A 6,370-nucleotide genomic window follows, 5' to 3' on the forward strand; every position below is an offset into this window, starting at 1 on the left:
GTGTGAGTGAGTGTGTGTGAGTGAGTGTGTGTGTGTGAGAGTGAGTGTGCGTGTGTGAGTGAGTGTGTGTGTGCGAGTGAGTGTGTGTGTGTGTTCGTGTGAGTGAGTGTGTGTGAGTGAGTGTGTGTGTGTGAGAGTGAGTGTGCGTGTGTGAGTGAGTGTGAGAGTGAGTGTGAGTGAGTGTGTGTGAGTGAGTGTGTGTGTGTGAGAGTGAGTGTGCGTGTGTGAGTGAGTGTGAGAGTGAGTGTGAGTGAGTGTGTGTGAGTGAGTGTGTGTGTGTGAGAGTGAGTGTGCGTGTGTGAGTGAGTGTGTGTGTGCGTGTGAGAGTGAGTGTGAGTGAGTGTGTGCGTGTGAGAGTGAGAGTGAGTGTGAGTGTGTGTGTGTGTGTGTGACTGCGTGTTTGTGTGTGTGTGTTCAGTTGCAGCCCCAAACATTTCTGGCTGGTAGGGCTTTTTTTTGCACAAAAAAACCCAAAATTGACCACTTTAAGATTATTTAAGAAAATATTAAGCAGCAAAAGTGCTTCTGTGAACGCGCTGGATATCTTGTTGGAAAATATTGTTTTCGTGGAAGCACTTTCGCTGTTGAGTCAACAGAACACGCATGCGTCGTGTTGCGCCCCTGCTGGGTTGCAGGTCAATATTTTCTTAAAGGGGTCATATGATGCGATTTAAATTGTTCCTTTCTCTTTGTAGTGATGGGAAGTTCGGTTCTTTTCCGCGAACCGGTTCTTTCGGACAGTTCGATTCAATAAACCGGTTGAAAAAAACGGTTCACCAGTTCTTTTACGCTCTACATAATGACGTCATTGGCGATGACGTAATGGCGTTAAGTCTATCGCGGGCTTACAATCAAATATAAAGTCAGTAATCGTAACATCAGTCAATTAAAACATCATTATAATCTGATACGTTTCTTACAATTTGGATTTTTGTATCTAAAGCATCAACACATATATAGGCAGTGATCTGCAAACTAGGATGTTTTACAGTTGTGACGTCAATAAATTAGTCTTCATCAGAGCAGAATCTATGCTCCACTTACTGTGTGTAATCCATTACGGTTTATTTGTAATTAAGTAAATTTACGTTTCGCCGGATTGCCCTTCATTCAAGTCTTCGGTTTACCCGCGCTCATAACATTAGCACAGAATCAGTTGTCCAAAAGAACCAGTTCGGTTCAGACGCGCTGTGTCAGTCATAGCAATCTGTTCGGTAGCTTCACACTGAATCGCGCATGCGCAGTATCATCAGCTCATCGGTTCTCAAACCGGACGCGTCCGAAAGAAACGGTTCTCGGTTCAGTGTACCGGTGATCCGAAAACCGATGCAGCCGGTTCTTGACTCGAGAACTAGAACCGCTCCAGCAGCGGGCGTGTACGTTCATTATCCGGCTCGCTGCACACATGCTGCTCTGCTCGTGTTCATCTTCAGTTCTCTCTTCACGCAGTTCAGTCAGTGTACTGTTTGAGTAAATAAATTACTCCGGGATATTGGTTTATTTCGACTCAGAGGGAGTGTCAGCCATGTTAAAAAAGTGAATAACTTAAGTAATTTGTGGATTAATTCTTACTGGAGACGCGAACCGTTTCAAATGATTCAGACCGATTTGGTGAACTCGTTCAACCGGTTCACTCAGAAGAACCGGTTAAATCGAACGATTCGTTCGCGAATCAGACATCACTTTCTCTTTGGAGTGTTACAAGCTCTTGGTGCATAAAGAAGATCTGTAAAGTTGCAAAGACTAAAGTCTCAAATCCAAAGAGATATTCTGTAACACTTTATTTCGATAGTCCACTTTAGACATTCTACTAACATTAAGTAACTTTGCAACTACATGTCAACTAGCAGTTAGTAGAGTATTAGTAGAGTGTCTGCTTAATATCTTCTAACACCTTATTTTGTCAAAATTCATCTAACCCTAAACCTACCCTAACAGTCTACTCTGAGCGTTAGTAGACATGTAGTTGCAAATTAATGAGAATTAGTTGACATGTAGTTGACATGTAGTTACAAAATGTGGTTTTTTTAACCTTAAACCGCATAAACACATTTCATTACACCAAATACACAAAATAATGTTCTTTTTAGCAGCATCATATGACCCCTTTAAATAAAGTGGTAATTATCTGTTGTTTTTATAATAGTAAATACAATGTATCTGTTGTAATTTATGATAGTAAATACATTTAAAATATATATGTTTAGCTGTTCATGACATAATAAAATATAATATTTAATCAATGTTTAGTTACGAACATTCAAGGCAGTAAAGCAACAAACGTGCAGACTTGTATTTCTTTAAAAAAAAAATATTTGCTTTATTTAATTCGCTTTGGCCTCCAAATATCTTTAGCTGTAGTAGTTACTTCGCTACTAAGTGCAGAATTAGGTCTAGTCAACTTTGTTTTAAAGATGTTGACGATTCTTGGAGAATTTACAGCATGGAAGATAAGCAAAATAATTCAGCATTTTCTCAATATTAAAAACATTTCTTACTGCGGTGAAAACAGTAGTGATATGTATTAAGCACAACTACAGTATAGGTATGTTTAGTTAAAAATTATTCCCTTTAGGACAGGGGTCCTCAACCTGGGGACAGAACATACCATTCATTTACATATATTCATTTAATACTTAACTAGTTATATAAGAAATCCGTGTACTGAAGAAAAGCCCCATGTCTCTGTAGGTATTGTCAGATTGTTTCTCACGGCGCTGTGAAATACAGACTGAACTGTGAGCACATGAAACTCAAACTAAGCGCTCCGCTGGATAATATCTGTGGTCTTGTTCGGTAGGACAGCTCGACTTCTGCTGATTTGTTGAAGTTACTGTATAACTGAACTGAGTACTATTAAGTTATAAATAAAGTCTGTAGTGAAATCCAAAAAAGAACAGTTAAAGATAAACTCGATCTTGACTTTCTTTAGTTTTCTGAGTGATATATTTACACGTTTCTGTGTGTACAGGCCAAAAGGAGAATCGGTGTGAGTTTGATGGTAAGACTGGTAAATGTTGCTGGCAGTGCAGAGGAACAAAACATGGGATCGGTTGAGTCCAGAGATACTTCTCCATGTTGGGCTTTTTCAAGCGCATCCAGAATGCAGAGGACAGCTCGAACGAGGACACTGAGGATGTGGAGGAGATGATCAGTGCTGCGGAGGACATCCAGCAACATGCTGAACATTCACATAGTGCTATCATCATACAAACCATCTACTTCTGGAGTTCAGACAGAATCCCAGAGGAGCTTCAGTGATTTAACCACAGCAGAGAAGCCCATTCCTGAAACACTAGAAGTACAGTGATCAGCCTGTCCTTCTTCAAGACCAAATACTCATCACCCGACACGCTCCGGTTATATTTAAACCAGTTACAGCTAAGAGGACTTCTGTGATGGTCTAAATAATATATTACATTTCAACATTAAGGGCAGGGGTGTGGACTCGAGTCACATGACTCGAGACTTGACTCGGACTCGAGTCCCAAATTTGATGACTTGCAACTCGACTCGACATAATTCAAGAAGACTTGAGACTCGACTTAGACTTTGACAGCAATGACTCGAGACTTGACTTGGACTTGAGCCCTGTGACTCTGAAAGACTTTATGATCAGATCAGAGTCGTATTTACTCTAGACGCGTCCCTGCGTGCTTGCGCTTGACTGGCAAAAAGCCAGAGACTGCGTTAAAGTCAGGGTAAGCGATTTCTGGTAGCCAATGTTGACATTTGAAATCACCAAAACAAACACGCCCCTACCCCAAAAGGGTCTTGCCTCTATTCTGATAGCTCCGCCCCACACATACGAACGCAACGATTAGTTCTGTGAAACAAAGCAAAACCAATGTCACACCGTGTCTACATCGGACGTGAGCGACGCGGCGCAACAAATCCCCGACAGAACACTGCTGCCGGGTTCTATTTATGACGTGCTGACACACATTTCAAATGGTGTTCACCGGTGGTTTGAGCGCTTCCAGTGTAGGCAGACTTCAGCTGTTGTAGACACGGTGTTACTCAGCTATCGAGAAGAAACAAAGCAACCTCGGCATCCGATCGCAGGCCTCCGCTCCTTGAGTTCTCTCCAGCGCTGGAAAGCTGATCCGATATTTACATGGGTCCTACTTCTTGCCTTATCGTTCCGCAGACGTTTTCCTCTTTTGTTTTTTATCCGCCGTCTCTATCTTTATGTCGCTCGGCTCGGCTAATGTTCGTCCTGTGCACTGAACTCTCTCTCCTGCACATCACGAGTAGACACGCCCCTTACTGCTGATTGGCCGAATCAGTTTCCTAAAGTGTTTTTGAAAAATCACATACCCTACCTTTAAGGGAGCGCTGGATATACAGTATAGGCTAGTATAAATTAATGGAGTAATAGCATAACTTAGGACAAAAGACACGATTCGTATATAGCTATCGCTATAGGGCCTCATCATCACCGTGACCGCTGCACATATTCCTCACTTCTTCTGTTTGTCCGACACAGAGGTGCACCACGAGTGACGGATCCGCACCCCGCCACGACCCTCGCACTCTGCCAACTCCATGTGCTTTCATTTTCATTTGTATTTGTAATAAACACCTCTCTGAGACCAGTTTTTTTTTGGCAGATCTCCACTGTTTTTGTTCAATCAGTTACATATTTTAATTTCATGTGCATTTTGTTTTATTTAAACCTCCATTAAGTTTAAAATTAATCCATAATCGAGATTTAAATCTGAGTTTACATTTATGGTGCAACTGGATTAAAGCTAATCTTAAATATAACTTAAATCCAGGATCAAAATGATGGGTTAAAATGTAAACCTGCTTATTTTTAAAGGTTTAAAGTTTGGTGCAACAGAATTATTAGATAAAACTTGATTTAATCTAGGTTTAAAATTAATCAATGCAAACCATTTAGCTATAATTTCATAAAAATAAAAAAAAGCACATTAGGCCTAATGACTGAAGTGGGCAAGCGACAATAGGCCTAGTGATGATTTAGAATATCATTTGAAGAAGTATTTCTTTCACAGAATGAGCATTGAATATATAACTATAAAATATACTATTTTTATATATACTATATTTTCTCCCTCTTGCAGGCACTCGTGCCACTTTCATTTCTTTCAGGATAAATAAATGAATTCACGTGTTGTAAATCAGTCTGTAGGCCTAAAGCGCACACAACCCCTAAATTTAGCGATCAGCTATGCATATTATAAACTTAACATTTAATTGTTAACTTAACATTGTTTTCTATAAAATGATTTTGTCTTTGTTACTCTTAGTTATAAAGAATGATAGCACAGTCTTCATGAGTTTGTCTGCATCCATGTTGCATGTTTCCTCTCACGTGTAAAGTATGCTTGCAGTTATTTCTTCTAGTTCTTTCAAAGCAGTTCTTTCTGTGTTTCCGCTCTCATGTTTTTAAATCTATTTCATTGAGGTTCCAAATAATGTCTCATTGGCTTCGATTTAACACCTAGAAGCACATATTCTTAAGCACACATGCAAAGTATGTTGCAGCTGTATTTCTATGAAATTATGTTGTTTTAGCTGTTCTGTTACTAATAAAATAGTTTTTTTCTTCTTCACTGCTTGTCCTATTTTGGCACAATCCCTAACCTGAACTTGAGTAGTTTTACTAAAGGCACCCATCTCACATGAAACTGAACTATGTCAAACATATTCTAACTGCCTTCCTGATATAAATTACTACACATTTGATATGGTAATTCATTCTGAGACACTCATTTGGGCAAAGAGCACTAATGACTTGTTTAAGACTTGAAGCTAAAAGTTGAGGACTTGTCTGTCTTGACTCGAGAATTTAATGCAAAGACTCGAGACTTACTTGTTATTTCTGACTTGGTCACACCTCTGATTAAGGGTAAAGCCGTATGTTTTGTAGTCTTGCAGCAGTAGAGCCAACATTAGGAACATGGAAAGAAGCAGTGAAAACTCAAAACATACAGATTACAGAAGGGCTGTCATGTGCAGAAGCAACAGAGAGAGTCAAGAAGGTAGTTCAAAAACAACACATGCAAAATGTAGAAACTAAAACAAAGGAAAGGCCAAATCTCAGCGAGGTGAAGGAAAATGCAATGCTAGCAGACAAAGTATCATTCATTGCCTTTATGTCTGAAGTGATAAACTGCTCTGCAGGAACGGAAAGTAGAACAGAAGAGATAAAGATCATAATGAGAGCAGCGGAAGAACGTCTGGAAGCAGAGGAAGTGACTGTGGAGCAAATATATGAGAAAATCTGCTGCAGAATACACACTCTTTTTGAGATTTAATGGTCTTAACTATTTTACAATCAGAAGTTTAATCGCTAATGGACAGGCATTTAGGACATTTGTTTTGAATTGAAATTTGAATT

The 6,370-nt window shown here is 39.7% G+C and overlaps 1 long non-coding RNA gene across 1 annotated transcript in view; it reads left to right on the forward strand.

Annotated features, from left to right (window-relative positions):
• LOC107577578 (uncharacterized) overlaps positions 1–2,873 on the forward strand; it is a 6,740-nt gene extending 3,867 nt beyond the window's left edge. Inside the window, exons 2-3 of the long non-coding RNA XR_001608224.1 lie at positions 1,988–1,994; positions 2,862–2,873. This is a non-coding gene — a long non-coding RNA (uncharacterized lncRNA). The remainder of the gene's footprint in view (positions 1–1,987; positions 1,995–2,861) is intronic.
• The last annotated feature ends 3,497 nt before the right edge of the window (positions 2,874–6,370 follow it).

This window comes from Sinocyclocheilus grahami, unplaced genomic scaffold, assembly GCF_001515645.1.
Source record: "Sinocyclocheilus grahami isolate Dianchi unplaced genomic scaffold, SAMN03320097.WGS_v1.1 scaffold6426.1, whole genome shotgun sequence".
Classification (NCBI taxonomy): domain Eukaryota; kingdom Metazoa; phylum Chordata; class Actinopteri; order Cypriniformes; family Cyprinidae; genus Sinocyclocheilus; species Sinocyclocheilus grahami.